We start from the raw sequence: 16,610 nt of genomic DNA, 5'->3' as shown, positions 1-16,610 counted from the left end.
AAGGACCAGAGCAAATGACAGCTTGCTGCTCTGCCCTGAGGTAGCAAGGAAGGAGAAGCACATCATGTTGCTGACCCACAGCAGAAGAGACTGACAGTAAAAGAGGGATCTGGCTGCCCTGTGCCACTGAATTTAAAAAAGAAAGATTGCTTAGTCCAACCAAGCGAGAAATCTTCTGCATTTTCCCAGAATATATTTTCATGACTCGGTTAACCCTATGATTAACCCTAGGCCAGACATCAGAAACTCTGCTCACCAGAGAAGGAGGAATGTGGAATGTTGCTTATTTCAGTCTGATACAGAGAAAAGGCCAAGCTTCAGGCATGCTGACATGATGCCCACTCTTAAATTTTAGGGGAATAATGGTGCACTGCAGAAAGCCTGAATCAGACTTCCAGAAGTTGCAGAAAGGTTAGGAGAAAGCAAGAAAAATGCTTAGCATAAAACATCCCAGTTTCATCCACACAGGCTGCCAAAAGAGAAGAGGAGGAAGAGGGAGAGCAGGGGTTTGAATCATGGGTTATCTCTGTGTGGGGAGCAGGAATCAGGTGCCATGCACATCATCTGGCCCACATCCTGCACTCTCAATGCAGCCAGTGGTATTTTAAGCAGATTGACATAGATGTGATCAGGATCAGGAGTAGACAATGTGCATATTTGCTATAGGGAAGGCAGTCAAACTGGTTCGGCACATCAGGGGAATCAGTTACTCCCACAAGTGGAACATCCTCCACAAAGTATTGCTATTTTGAACTTTGTGGTTCTCAGCCCATCACTTCTGAACTTAGTGAGGTTTTATAAAAAACCAAGGATATTGAAAGTATTCTGCTCTTGGAAAAAACAGTAAAAGTAAAAAGCTGAAGGCCTGTGATTCACTCTGAAGATCTAGAAACAGAGATTTCAGCTGGGTCAGCCCCTGGCATGAGATGTATAAAACAGAGCCAAGCTGAGGAATGGGAAACCTTAGAAGCTGCTGTGTGGAAGCAAATGCAAGTGCAGAAAGTGAAAGGCAGTGTATTTTTGAAGTGTATTTCCACGCAAGTAGGGCACAAGCAGTAATGCAGCTCTAAAAACTGCTAAGCAGGTGTTTCATGGCCTTCAATCCCAAGCAAGTTCACTGTGCTGCTCGCTGGGACTGACTGAAGTGAGCTGGTTTGCATTTGCAAGGTTTCTTGTTTTAATTCTTGCACAGATGCCAATGTCAGCATGATGCTTGCTTTGAGATCACACCAGAGGGTAAAATTGCTCCTTGTGTTACACACAGGGGACTTCCAAGGGGGTTTTGGTAAAAATTCTATAGAGCTGCAATTTTTTTCAAATTGTGGTGGCAATTCCATTTGACTCACACCTCCTACCCCAATTCTGTGAACAAACCTCATCTGAACTTTGAGTTAATTGCCCAGACACAGCTGGTCTGGCTTGCAGTGTCACTCTGCATACTTCAAATGGCAGTGATTTCTAAAGGAGAAAAGGGAAGCTGGATTTTGCTGAACGTGGCATTTTTTTTTTCAGCTCGCTCAATCCCAACGTCACCATTTATGAGAAGACCTTGCTAAAAGAGTTTGGCACATTGACACTCATCTGGCCACAATGCCAGAGGACCTTGGACACCCTGTGACTGCTGAAATACTGCCCAAGGACACGTCCTCCCTGCTCCCAGGGCTGTGGATGTTTTGGAAGCATTCACCCACAGAGAAGGGTGCGGCTGGCTTCAGCCACACTCAATTTATGCATTCAAGGGCCACTTTTGTGGTTTGCTCCACACACTTCCAGGCCTGCTCAGTATTTCTCTTTCACCTGCTTTCATGGATGCTGGGAAGACTGGAGAGGTCTCTGTGGAGGTGCATCCCTGCCCTCTCAGGAAGCACAGCAGGAGTGCTTTGCTCTGAGGTCTGAGTGTCTGTTCATGCAGAGTTTGAGCCACATCGCAGAGGTTACACATGCAATCCTAGCATCAAACTGCACACAGAAACACTGGAGATAGGAGAGGACCTTTAGATGCTTTAATCACCTTTATATTCCATCTCCTAATATGTGCTCAAGGCATAGTGAGATTCTTTGATATGAGACCTCAGCTCTTTGTCACAATCTTTCAGTTTTGAAAGAAATTTGCAGGTCAAACACTAAATACTGCTCTACAGCTATCCTTACAGAGGCAAAGATAAGACAAGATAGAAGAAAATGTGAGATATCACAGCCTTTGACCCCAGGCTATCCTGCTTAGAGCTATCTAGTTGCAGAGGGACAAAGGAGAAGGGGGGCAGCAGCATGGTCAGCCCTAAATAACATCTCTTTTAGAACCCCTCCCCTTATTTATTTTCATGTCAATTTTGTTGATTAATTATAAATAATGCAATCAAGGCCCTTTCCATTTATGTCTGTTCCAAAAACAGAGGTCAGTGGGCCTTGATTTCTGCCAGCTCTCCCTTCACCCACATGAGGGGCTGCAGCCACACAGCTCCACAGCTCTGGCCAGGAGAAGGGAAGGGGGAAAGCACAGTGTGAGGCTGAGGAGAAATGACCATGCCAAATGGGATTTCCCAAAGTGAAGTTCCACTGGCAGAGAGCCTTGCATTTGAGAAGTGTGTCCCATGGCTAGGGAGTGCATTCATGAGGATGGAGAGAGCAGCTCAGATGGCTGACTCCCTCGCTATGGAGAGCTGGCAGACTGCTTAGTTCAACTATTTGCTGTTATTTCTGCATGGCACACGACTGGGCACATGGAAATCTTTCTTCTCTGTGGCTGTCTGACAGACCTTTTAAAATAGCAGCACAAGCCAAACAATCATGCGACCAACAAAGCAGGAAAGAAAATGCTTTCCAGAATGAATAGAAGAAACTCTGCCCTTTTTTTTTCCTTTTGTGAATACCAAAGGACCACTGAAGTTCAGCAAATCAGATTGGAGCAATTTAATGGCATTTGTGCCACTGTGGAGACCTGGGACTCCAGGCAAGAGAAAAGCTATATGGTGTGTAAAGCACTACTCCCTCCCTGCCCAGCTCCTGGCTCAACATGCAGGATAAGACCATGGCATGTGCAGTGGGATGTTCCCTCTGCCTGCACACTGTCCAGAATTCTTTCCTGCAGGTCCCATTCTCTGTCCCCCTGCATTGGTGGGGAGGAGATAGATCAAGCCCAGGAAGCAGGGAGGGATGGGTGAAGGGTGTTTTAAGGTTTTGTTTCTCATTATCCTACTCTGATTTGATTGGTAATAAGTTAAAATAATTTGCCCAAGTTGGGTCTGTTGTGCCCATGATGGCAGCTGAAGAGTGATCTCTTCCTGTCCTTACCCCAGCCCAAAAGCCTTTCATTATATTTTCTCTCCCTTGTTCTGCGGAAGAGACTGACGAAACAACTTTCCTGGGCACTTGGTGTTCAGCCAGAGTCAGCCCACTACAGTCTCCAATTATCATTAATCAATCATTTTCATGAGCTGTTGGTGCAATGTATGAGCAGATGTGCTCCTGCAGACTCTGACAGGTCTGACTGTAGGCCAGGTTGTGAATACCAGGCACATCTTATCACCAAAAAAAAATTTATTTGGATGAGGTGGAATGAAGACACTGGACTACCTGGTTTATGATAAGGTGGACCAGGAGTTGCTTCCAAACTGCGTGCCTTTGGGAAAAGATACCCAAGTGTTTAGAAGGACATGGGAAAAACCAAGGAGGCTGGCACACTGAAGCAGAGAGGGTTGATGACAAAATCAGAAACTCCATCTGGTAACTGGGGCTGTGGCACTATGGAGATTAGAAACTCAGGCAAACAGGATCAAAGGCAGGGAATTTTATAGCAACAATCTGATTGGACCTGAGCAGGGGTTTATTCATGAGGATCTGGAAATCACAACAAAACTGAACAGCTTTTCCATTACTCCTCTAGCTCCCAGTGGTGACTCATGGCTCTGCAGAAAGCAAGTTTGGAGCACTTTTGGAGCTCTGTGAATTAGTGGCAACTGACAAAGGTCAGTGACACAAAAACCAGATGGCTTCACCCAGACCAGGAAAGGAGGTGACCTTAAACCTGAACAGGACTTAATCCTCTGTCTGACAGCAGAAGCAATGCAGTCATCACAACAGTGCTCAGGATCTGTGTGGCTTCACATCCCTGATATGAAGAATGACAAGATCCAGATACGAGGTTTGGCCAGTGCTGGCAAACTGGGATTTGGCCCTGCACCCCTCAGGATTTTTCTGGCTATACAGACCAGGCTTTTGGTGTGCCTGTAGCCTGCAAAGGGGATGATAAATAGTTACAACTACATGGCAACCTGAGCTCTTAGCATACACACATCAAATTTGTTAACACTCACTTAAAAATTGCCAGCCCTCAAGAAAATAACTTGATACTCTGCAGAATTTTCAGAGTCTCCAGGACAGCAAAGTCATAGCTCTGGTCTAAGAGCAGATTATAACAAGTGTTGAGCTCGACAGGCAGAGAGGGGCTTCATTTTGACAGGCAGCCTCTGGCAGAGCTCTCTGTAACAGGCTACCAACCCAGCTGTCTCCCTGCCCCTCTGCCTGGGATAAGCACTCGCTGCCTCTGTGTTAACTTATTCTGTCAGTGTGGAGTCTGATGATAAATCACTGTCTGGGGAATGGAGAGCATCACAGTGCAGACAGAAGCACCATTCCCAAATCTCAGCCTCAGAGGTCACTGCCTTTGGCAGGGGAGCTGTGGGCACCTTTGATTGCTGCAGCAGGTTGCAGCAGTAAACATAAGGGCCAGAGCTCAGATCATGCCCTTTTATTTTTCAGCACAAACCTCCCCCTCTTTGTGCAACATATACCATTAAAGTGAATCACCTGATCTATCTACTTTGTTTTATTGAAAGAAGAGAAAAAAGAAGATGGCTGTGACTTTCTTGGAGGGGGAAGGAAAGGGCTGACCACCCACCTTTCCTTCTCAACAAAATTGCAAAGCAAAAGCACTCACGTTCCCCTTGCTGTGAGACCACCCAGCCTGCACTTGCACAGGTATTTTACATCCTGGGAGCTCCAGCCCAGCTCTGTGCCAGGTCCCTTTGCAGGCAGGCTGGGATCTTGCAGCTTACCTCCCTCCTCCACACGTCTCTCAGCAGTGGGAACAAAAGCCCACAGGTCTAGACAATTAAATCAAAGTACAAACTGAGGAGGTGAGTGTGCTCCCACGTCCCTATTAAAATGTATTAGCATCACCCAAGGGGCTGGAAGACAATAGGCTTTGAGGAGGAATCCTGATGGAGAAGGAAGATTGTGTCTTATTTGAGAAGGATGGAACTGGGCAGATGTGGTCAGTCAATGCAAAGGGTTTAATGTCAAGCAATCATAATCATCATCATCATCATCATCATCATCATCCCTATCAACCCCAAACTTCAGGGTTTTCTTAGTTGAAAAATGATGCAGCTCATTTGGTGTTAATAAATCTAGCTCCTGAGTGGAAAAAAAACCTTAAATATTTCAGCACTTTGGGGCTGACTCATGCTGAGCTTGAAATTCAGAGGTTTGCAGCAGGAACTCCAGCTATGCTTGAGCTTAATGAAAAGTACACAGGCAGTATCCTCAGGAGCTAAACTGGCTTCTGCAGCCAGCAGGTTGGATTTTCAGCATTGCCCCAAACTTTATTTTCTCTGCTACAAACTAGAAAGTACTCCCCACCACCTCTCATGAAGATTTGAACTTCTGAGGCTTCAAGGCTTCAGTGTTTTCCTTCAGGGGCTCACTGACCCAGGGCATGAAAGGAGGAGCCTGTACACAGCCCCAAAACAACATCCCTGCCATTGAAGGTCCCTTCTGTCAGGCAGGATTGCATTGTATGGGCTCAGCTCCTGCACTGGAGTGTGCTGAGTACTGTGGAAGGTGATCAGAGCCTGGGAAGATGATGAGAAAAGTAAAGAGATTCTCAAATGGTCCATAGGAGGGCAGGACATGGGGGGAGGCCACCATGAAACCAATTGTGGTGGGAGATAAATGGGGAGCAAATTGGCTAGGATGCTGTGGCTGGACCTAAGGACAGTGTTCAAAGGTGGGTCCCATATTTGACAACGGGACTTTGCTCAGCAGGGACAGGACGTGGTGAGAGGTGAGCAACAGGACAGCCCTCAGAAGCTCCCTCAGGAGAGAGAACACAGCAAAAGGAACACCTGGCTCCAAGGCATTTCCCACCTGTAGGAAGTGTCTTTTTCCCATGAAATGTGGGAGCTTTCTCCACTGTGGGAATCCAGGGCTTCCCTCTGCTGCCCTGGCAGGTCTGGGACCCTGGCAGGGGTCAGGAACCCCCCTGGACAGAGCCCCCAGAGACACTGTCTGTGATCTCTGTCCATGGAAAAGAGTTTTCAATCTTACAGGATGAATTACCAGCTCTGAGTGTTTGATATAAGTAATAATTAAGTGTGGCACAGGTGAAAAAGTAAAATTTTAGGATTCTAGATTAGGGGTCCAAATGGGACAAGATGGAGGAAATTGGGTGTGCCTTGTCCTTTTTCTCCTTCTTCATGCCCTCCATGTCTCACTGTGGTGTTGGCATTTTTCTGTTGGTTCAGGCTGGGGACACACTGTCCAACGTAGGTGACAGATATTGGCACGTTATTGTAAATCCAGCCCAGGGAGTTTCTGGTATTTAATGTTTGTAACATCCCACTGAGGGCAGAGCCCCACACGCTGCCCTGCAGGACAGAGCTGGGCAGGGCAGCAGAACATGTTAGAGATAAACAGAATAAACAACCTTGAAACCAGCACAGACCAATTATGGCTTCTTCTTTGGCAGTGGGGCTGAAAGAGAGAGACTTTTTACAATCTTGGAACCATCAATACCTCAGATTCCAACACTCCACCATAAAACTGACATGCACAAGACGATGTTCAGCCCTGCCTTAATGGTGTCCTGTTGTTCTGCTGCTTAGATGTGGGGGAGAACCATGGTTTCCTTGGTTTCTATTTGTCTATTATTTTGCAAGCTGACTTCTCAGATACAACAGGGGAAAGCAATAGGGATAAGGATCCAGCAGGTGAATTCAAAGCAGACATAGATTACCTCAAACACACCCAGGTCCCAGGGAGTATTTGGAGCTGTTGTCACTGGCCAGGCTTGTGGTAATGAATTTTTTACTCTCGGGATCAGATATTCTCCTCAGTTATATTGAATTGATTTCTCCTCTTGATAAAGCTGAACTTTCTTTCCCTGCATCAGGAGTTTGGCTAGGGGAGAGACAGAGACAGAGAGAGGGTCTGGTACCTCGGGCCAGACTGGAAAGGAGGCAGTGGGAGTCTGGATGGGGCTGATACCTCAGATGATACTGGGATTAAATGGGACAAAGAAGCATTGGCATCAACAACAATAGGATTTGTAAAACCGCATTTTCCATACATTTCCTCTCATTTATCACTTTCCTCATTGAAAGATGGGGACAGAATAAAAAATATAAAAGAGAAAAAAAATGTTAGGCCCTTGCAGCAAGAATACAAAAAAAAAAAAAAAAAAAAAAAGAGAGGGAAGGAGAGAAAGGGAGGGCCTGCTGGAGAGCATCTCTTTCCTTTGGGCACTGAAGTGTTCTGACATCAAACCTTGTGTCCTCATTAAGAAGCCCTGTGTCTACCATTGTGACATCTTTATTCACACACCCCAAGACTTCAAAGACTTCAGGAGATTTCCTTGGTGGATTTAACAAAAAAATATCAGGAGATGAAACAGAGGAAAAGGCAGCCTGGTGCATTCTTGTTTTAATTAGACCTTGGGTGGAGGAAGGAGGGTGAGGGAGGAACAGAATCACTGAGATGCACATTAAGGTGTGAATGCAAACACACACACACACAGACAATCTTGATCATTGGGACTCAACTTCTCTCTTTCACGAGCTTTTGGAATAGCAAACAGACCCTGAATCTCAGAGTAATGATTTTTTTCCCAGCCTCTAAAACAGATCCACATTCATCTCAGGAATACAGAAGTGCTGCAGGTGAAATACATGTTTCTGTTGCCTGAACAAAAAGCTTCAAGTGTAACTAATGCAAAATTAAGAACAGGGACAATAAAAAAGACATTGAGTATACAGGAGAGACAATCCAAGCATTCATTAACAATGAAACGTGAGTCTAGGGAGAACCATTCCTGTTTTGCTAGTGTGCTGTCTTTTTTCCCCCCTTTTATTAAGTATACTATATTCCAGTGAATTTCCAAGCTGCTGGTTTGACCTATGAGTCATTGGTGCTACTTGAAATCTGCAGTGTACCCCTTTTGGCTTGAGTGTGTAGGTGTTGCCACATGTTTCTTGGCCCCAGCAGGATGGCACTCACTCTTCATGCTCTACTCTGCCTGCGATTTCAAAGTGAGAAACTTGTGGGGGGTGGGGTAGGGGGTGTCTTGGCAAATATCTCAACACTTCTGTTAAATTTTGTCTTTATTGGTTACTGCCTCACCTAGCAAAACTTCTTCCCTTGAATGTCCGTGGGAAGCAAAAACCACAACGAATTGCTCTGGAATTAATTTAGAGCATTTTTAATGCATATTTATGAGTCTTTCGTCTCAGTTTCTAACCAGTTCTAGGACCAAGCCAGCTTCTTCTAGCAAAAAGAAAATGTCAAAAAATAATGAAAAATGTAATTTAAGAAAATAAAAGTCCACCTCTCTTCAGCTGATATGGCTCTTGGCCATCTCTAGTAAGAGATGGGGAAACTCCCAGCTCCTGATTCCTGCTTTTCAAATAGTAGAGCCCAGATTTCACAGAGTGTCTTTATCGGACACCAGCACTGTTTTCAGCCCTTGGGGCACAATGTGCCCCTGGGCCAGGAGGGTAGGAATGGGGACACTGCTCTTTTCCTAGATATATTAGATATTTCCCATGGGTAATCCATTATGGAAGCACCCACAGAAATCACGACTGCACTGGTGGCTGTCCCCACAATTCTGGCATGTGAACATGATGACTGCCATCTGCAAAATCTAAGCAGCATTTCATAAGCAGCTAAACACAGCTAAAAACAAAAAGAGAAGAAAATCTCTCCACAGCCCTGCTCCTGTGTCAGGGCCCGATAATCTACTCTCAATTACAGCATTATTAACTGAGCCCTACACCTGGCCCTACTCGTTTGCAGCTATTCCTGTTGACAATGGCACTGATTAGCTGGTACACCCTGAGCTGGGTTTATCCCTCCATATCCACCACCCTCCTACAGTTCACATCTCACAGGCAGCACTGGCTTGCAGGGAGGGAGCAAGGTTTGTGCAGAAGCAAGATGAGATTCAGGAGACACCAGCAGCAGGAGAAAGCTGCCCACCATGTACAGACCAAATCTACCCAAGGACAGGGTAATAACTCCCCCAGCAGGTCTGAATTCCAGTTAATTACAGAACCAGCTGATAAAAACAAGGCAGATCCACACCTCTGCTCTCACTTAGTAGCCTGTGGCTGCCAGCCAGTGAAAAGAGTGTGAGTATTGATTTGATTATCTTGTTTGTCCACCTAGACCTGCTAGTTGCATCTGCTCTTCCCAGTTCAAATGAAGTGTTTTCCACTGATTAATTAATTTTAATTTGTTTTTGCTTCAAGTGCAAGATTTGGTTTTCATTGACAAGGGAGTGCCTATATTCCAATGCTGCCACAGTTAACAGATGCCCCTGTGCTGCTCAGAGCTGAAGTTCTCCCATTTGCTAAAAAGTACTCCATGTATTGATTGAAACCTCTCTTTTTTGTCTGCATGGTTTCTAGAAAAAACAGAACTACATCATTTAAGAGTTCATCTCTAGGATGGAGGCTGCCTGGAGTGCTATGGGAGTCCTTGTGTGCCAGGCCCTGGGATTTCCTCACCCCCTTTTCCCAAATTCTCTCTGGTGCTGGTCCAGCCATGCTGCTTTTATAGCCAAGGAGGGGGATATCCCCCAGCATGTGAGCCCTTGGTTCCTGCCAGCATTCCCAGTAACACACCCATGGCTGTGAAGGGGGGCAGGCAGGTGAAGTTTCACTCCTCTCCCTTCTGTTAGTGACACCAACACATTTGCTTCAGCCCAGTTCATTAGCAAGTAGCTCTGTGTTCTGTTGTTAAGGCCAGAGAAATATGAATAATAAAATGCCTGTGTATCAGTATTTTGCCTAATGCTTCTAAAGCACATGAACAAGCTCTAAATGCCAGCAATGCCAGGAGACTAGTAGTGTGAAGGAATTTATGGGGTAGCAACACCCATGTCTGGCTCACTCCTGCTGAGGACACAGGCTTTTCTCTGCCAGGAGGCAGCTGTAAAAACCTGAGCCCTCCCTGCACATTAGCAGTGTTTTACAGGAGATTTGCAAAGGAAGGAAATAATATTTACCTTTCTGGCAATAGAGGGAAACTGGGGGAGGAGGAGATTTTGGAAATGTCCCAGTACAGACCGGGATCAAAGGCAGGACAGGAATGCAGCCCAGCAGCCTGCAGCTCTTCTGGGAACCCTGGCACAGTGAGAGCCATCAGTGAATCATGAACACTCCCTCACTTTTCCTATTTACCTAGAAATGTGCAAAAATGGACAGCAGTCTGTTTTGACCTGCCACCTTTTCCCCAGGGTCTGCCCTGGGGAAAGGCAGCTGTGGTTTGTATCCTGCCTCCTCAAACAGCAAAGGCAGATGTTGCTGTGATGTTGCCTGAAAACGCTGCAATGCCCAAAACTTTTCATCCCACTGATGAATTAGCTGCTCAGTGGAAAAGAATTGAACAAGAAAGAGATCTCAGCCAGCCTCGGATATCATCAGCTAAAGATATCATCAGTCAAGCAGGGATTGCTAGCCAGGTATATTTTAGGATTATCTCTTTACCAGGGATTTCTAAATTGCCCCAGGACATCCATGCAAATGAGAAAATCTGGTCAAGATGTCTCTTTACAGAGGTGGTGACTGCTGATGGGCCAGGGTGCTGCTGGGGTCTTGTGTGATGCTGTGTTGGGACATTCCCCCCGACCTTGGTTAGATCTATCTGAGGCTCCCACCACCAGCAAAACTTATGGATGTGTTTGGGGGTGAGAGGGATGGGCCAAGGGAATTAGAAAGTTAGAAGATGAGGTGAACAGCAGGGCACAGAAAAAGACAGGAAGATTAATGGCAGGGACACAATCAAAAACAAAAGTTAAAATGGAAATGTTAATCATTTAAAAGAGGGCCTCAGTGGAATTACTTGCTTTATGGCTTAGAATAAAAAATAGAAAGGGGAAAAGGAGGAGAAGTCCCACTAAGAATAATTTAGTGCTTTGTGTAATGAGCTGCCTTTCTTTTCGGTAGTTCCCTCTGGTGTCTTATCACTTACCCTGTGATTGACTGAGTCCTCTCTTTGCCTGCTCCTGCTAAATGGTGATTTGCCATCTGGTAGTCATAATTTCTTTTCTTTTCTTTTTTTTTTTTTTTTTTTTTGCTCCTATCCTATATTCTTTTGTAATTAGAAAATAAATTACTTTTTTTTTTTTTTAACTGAAAAAGAAACATGTCTAGCATATTACTTACAGATGACAGTTGGTGTGAGCTCAGCAGCGAGGCAGAGGGAAGGGACTTGACTCCTGTCTCATTTGGACAGATCCCAGCTGACATGCCAATGGATGTGTCAGCTTTTCTGCTGAGAGCACTGGGTGCTGAGAAGGGGCTGGATGAAGCAAGCAGTGGCCAGTGACTTCAGTGAGATGAAAAAGCTCCTATCTAAGGAAGAACAGGAAAGATGAAGGCTCTGATGGGCTGGTGCAGCATGGTAGCCTGAACCTGCTGCTCCATGCAGCTCTGCACAGGACCTGTGTCAGACTTGAGCTTTGCACTCTGTTGCCACCAGCTAAGGAGGGAGCCTTGAGTCTGCCAGATGCTGAGCAGCCTGTCTGGAATCAGGATGCAGGATCTTCCCCTCAGGGCCAGCAGAGAACACTGCAAATGCCTAATTGCAACCCCATTTCTCTTTACCTTGTTGCCAGCCTCTTCTCTGCAGCCCGTATGCCTGCCACACTCCCATTATATTTCTGTACAGCAGCGGCTCTCCCTGCTCCCATTTCAGTCCCTCCTCAAGGTGCTCCAGTAATTCAAGTGATAAATAATAACAATAATAACGCAGAAGTCAGTTGAATTGAGCTTGATTACTCTGTGACTGAGTTTGGGCTTGATTGACTGAAAGCAGCACACATCCCCCCAGTTGTTATCCTGAGAGCCTCATTTTCTCAGTGCGATGTTGCTTCTTGTAGCCTCAAACCCATCGGGCCTTGAGGCCTCTGCCAAAATGCAACCCCATCATTTCCAGAAAGACCCCACTCACTCCAAGGCTCTATTTGAATTTGCATTTTTGGCACATTGCATAATGAGCCAAGAAAATGACAGGGGAAACATCCCATTTATCTACAGTGCCAACAGAGATGCATTTTTGCTGGTTTTCTAGGCAAGCTCAATGTTTTCTGGGAGGGCAGGCATTGGTTCGATGTGGCTTCAAAAAGTAATTTTTTTTTTCCTGGTTAAACTGGATGCATCCACACTTTCCTGAGTAATATACCACATGCCTGATGGGTTATGTAGTTGTGTGCATTAACTTGGAGGGAAAGAAACACAGCCTCTAAAGCAGGAAAATATGTAGTGGGCATGAGTTCAATTGTTGGACATAAGTCCTTGCCTTAACATTATCACTGCAGGAGCCATGAGTTGCCAGTTGTTGAGCTGCCTGATCTTCCTCCATCCAAAACTGGAGGGAAAGGGACAGCCTGGTTTTTTTTCCTCCTTCCCATTTTACACTAACTACACTCTGCTGTGGTGATTGCGTCTGTCAGTGGTGTGGGTCTGTATTGTGTTTTCAAGGAAGATGCTGGTATCAGAAGTGGGTGGGGCATCTTTGGTTGAGTCCAAGCAAAACAAGGAAGGAATTATCTCTGTGAAATGGAGGGTGTGTTTTTTTGCCTTAATATAGATGAATGAAGAAAAAGAATGGAAAGACACAACTCATTTTTACTCATTCTCTAAGCAGCAGCCACTATAGTGGTATAGCCAGGAGCATCTGAGAGACAGAAGGAATTTGAGTAACAAGAAAATGCTGTTGTACAGACCTAATTATAGTGATTGCACCTGTTAGAGAAAACAATAAGCAGTAAAATGAATAAACCTTCCTGGGACTCATTTTCTCAATGAAGCGTGACCATGTGAAAACTCCACAGAGAAAATCTACAAGGAAGGTGTAGTGTACTCCGACCTCCTCCTCTCTGATCTCCCATCCTGTAATCAGATGAACAAGGTAACCAGAGTAAGTCTTGTGTTCATCTACTGGCTGCACGTGGCTGTGTGCAGATGTCCTGTTGAAAGGATACCTTCTCTGTTTCAGTAATATCTTCCCACTCAGGGCATTCACGGACACGTGGCTGCAATCTTCTGATGCTTAGGACAGAACTGTGCACAAAGTCCTCAAAACCCTGCAAAATTTGACAGTTATCCTAAGGGTGGTGGGGAAGTCTGTTGATTCCCCTCAGAGTCAGTAGATTGGTCAGGGATGCTGTTAAAACACAGTTCCATCTGTGGTGATAACAAGCTTTTGGGTATAATCCCAGAGTCACTAGGAGTGGTGTGGAAAGGACTGTGTTTTACATGTTTTAAATGTGTTAACAAATCACTCCTTATGCAACATGGTGAAAAATTTGTGCCTTCCCACCTCTCGTGGTCCCGTAGACCTCATCTGATCCCTCCCTCAGGATCCACAAGATCCTCCTTGGTGTCTCCTCCTACTGAAGCAGTTCCCTGCTCCTGGCTGTCTTTGCCCCTTCTCCCCCGTACTTTTCCGAGCTCCCAATTATAGCTGCAGAGGCACATCTAACACTGAGCTTTGCATGCTTCTGTGCTTAAAGCAGACAAAGAGGATTAGCCTCTTTAAAGAGTTAATGCTGGGTTTTTGCATCCAAAGATCTCAGAGCAGGGGAAGTGTCATTAGCAGTGTCTTGTGGACGGCAAAATTGAAGCATGAGGAGATGAAATGAATTTGCTTATTGGATGATTATTCCCTTGCCCCACTTGCCTCACATCTCACAGCCCACGTCCTGGGCCAAAGCCGTGTTGTATGACATACGGCCAGGCAGAGGCAAAGCCAAAGAAACAAGGAATCCTGTGATACCAGATCTCATTTCTTCTTTTCTTTTTCCAGGAATGCTGGCATGTACAAAAGGACAAAGAAACATCCCAATCTTTGTAAAATGTCTGAGTGACAGCCCTGGTGTCTGCAGTCCTTCGGGCACTTTCTGAATGTGCTGAACAATGACGCCTCCAAAATATTGACCCAACAGCATGCCTCGGCCCTGACTCGGGGGGAAAGAGATGAATACTTTCTTTGATAACTGTCACCATTGAAAATCAGCCTCTGTTATTGTCAGCTGGAACAAGAGAGCTTGTAAGAATTACTTGGTGATGCAAGCTTTGAGTTACCAGCTTCTGGGAGCTGCCTTCAAATCACTGCTGTGGAAAATGGTTTTTTCCACTTCTCAACCAAGTCTGCCCTAGTAGGTAAAGGTGTCCATAACTAATTGGTAGTAACTTAGGCCAGATCTAAAGGAAACTGGACAAATAGTTAATGATGAATAATTTATTGGATGAATTTTGCCTCTTTTTCTATTTCTGAATTTTCTATGCTTGCAGTGTTGATTTCTCCAGCTAATTGGTTGTTTGAAATTGTCTGCTGATGCAAATACTTCTTGGTCTGCTCTTTTCTCTAGGAGAAGTTCATTAAGAGTATCCCCAAACCAAAAGGAATTGACTAATTTTAATTGGTCACAGAGGCCACATGGCATAAATGCATTTTGTGCCATGAATAAATATTTTTTCAATTCACTGACTGAAAGTATTATTTGAGATTGTTGTTTCCTTTGAAATAGGCTGTTTTTGTGAGCATCCCTTCTAGTCAATATGCCTGCTGGTTATTCCTGCTAAAGAAACTCAGATTCCAGAAGATGATCCAAAGATACTAAAAAACAAACAACCTGGAAAAGATGTTTGAATGGAACTGGATGTGAAGTTACTTCTCTGTGTGTAAGAATGCTTGTATTTGTGTAGCTGCATAAGCACAGATATTGCTATTTTATTCAGATTAGTTTAAAAGAGACTTGCATTTGCTTATAGCAAAAAGATAAACACACAATTAAAAACATGAAACTAAACTCTACCTCTCTTCTAGGTGACACTGTATTATTATCCCTGCTTTTGGCCCAGGCAGCATCAGCATGTGCTTCAAGACATGTACCAGCCACCACAACACAGTTTTGTTGTCCTAAGGACTTCAGAAGGGCTGCCTTAAAGAAAAGCTGAACCTTTGGCCTCTTCCACTAGCACGAAACTCTAAGCTCACATCTTGTATCACAGCATCTGTAACATACAGCAAGCAGCAAAGAGGTTCAGACATGGAGCAGGGAGGGTGAGAACAAGCCACCCAACCTGATAATGAAAAGCAAGCACTTGGCCTTGGTGTGGAGCATCTCAGATAAGTAGTTTAATTGGCAAGACCTGGTGCTGGAGGGAGGGAAATCTAAGCTAAATTAAAAGATTAAAATGATATTTTTTCATCAAGTGGCAAAATGGAAGAAGTGGACAAGTCTGCTCAGGAGAAAATGAGCAGAAAGGAACTGTGAATGTTGTGAAAATATATCCATTAGACCTGCCTTATCGAAATGTGCTTTTGCCAAGCATCCAGCCCTGCATCTCCATGGCAACATGGCCTCGTCAACAGAGAAGAAAGTGTTTTTGTCAGGATGGGCCCAAACACGTAAAAGCCATTTCGATTTGGGGGCAACACGATCTTCTTCAATCAATACTGCACACATAGTAATGACTCCTGCCACTTTTTTCATAAATCCCCACTTTCTGCTTTCATTTCCTGTGGTTTGACATTACTGTGAACTGGAACTAGGTTTAAATTTCCTACAGTTTTCAGCCCATCCTGCCCTCATCTGCAACACACAAAGCCTCCTGCAGCAGCCTCCTCTTCTGTGACACACTCAGTACAGTGTGGGATTAGCCTGGTCTGAAATATGAGACAGGATTTAAAGAATGACCCAGTGGCACCATCCATGGATGCAACAGCTGGAATTCTGGTCCTGGCTGAGATGAGGGGTCTGGCAGAGGATGGGGACTCTTTCTCTCCAGCACTTACCTCTAATAGGATGCAAAATTTAATGCCTTGAGCATCTTGACTCTCCAAGAAATTGTGGTTCCCCTTCTAGGCACGGTTGATACATCTTCTCTTGACACCCCATGAGTAAAAAATGGGGTTTCTTCTCCCATTCCCCTCTTCATTTCCAGTTTGAGATCTCATTCTTCTTGCCTGCCAGTTGAATGCATTGGACTTTCCAAACAATCAGCTCAGCAGTACAGCCACAGAAACCACCACGTGGCCAAAGGGATTTCTGTGTGCATGCAAGAGTCTGCAAGGATGTGTGCTGGGAAGGGAGAGATAGAATATGTAGGAGATGTAAATGCCTATCTCTACTTTTCATTTAAATTAGTGGGTCTTAAGCATATGATTCAACATATTGCAGTAGGCTGCTAAATGCTTTACTGTGGAATTTACTAAAGAAATGTAAAATATCTTTTTTCATAATAACTGCAATCTAGCTAGACTTAAAGCAATGCCCTTTTTGTTGTTTTATATTCTATTTTGCCATTTGTAGAGGGATTTTT

General features: G+C 44.8%; 1 long non-coding RNA gene across 1 annotated transcript; it reads left to right on the top strand.

Annotated features, from left to right (window-relative positions):
* Nucleotides 1-7,553: 7,553 nt before the first annotated feature.
* Nucleotides 7,554-16,088, top strand: LOC146766248 (uncharacterized). Its single transcript, XR_014958142.1, has 3 exons — nucleotides 7,554-13,191; nucleotides 14,089-14,966; nucleotides 15,112-16,088. It is a non-coding gene; the product is annotated as an uncharacterized LOC146766248 (long non-coding RNA).
* The last annotated feature ends 522 nt before the right edge of the window (nucleotides 16,089-16,610 follow it).

This window comes from Lonchura striata, chromosome 12 (assembly GCF_050655825.1).
Source record: "Lonchura striata isolate lonStrDom1 chromosome 12, ASM5065582v1, whole genome shotgun sequence".
Taxonomy (NCBI): Eukaryota; Metazoa; Chordata; class Aves; order Passeriformes; family Estrildidae; genus Lonchura; species Lonchura striata.
The sequence above is the reverse complement of the archived record's forward strand: the minus strand, read 5'-3'. Positions and strand labels throughout refer to the sequence as shown.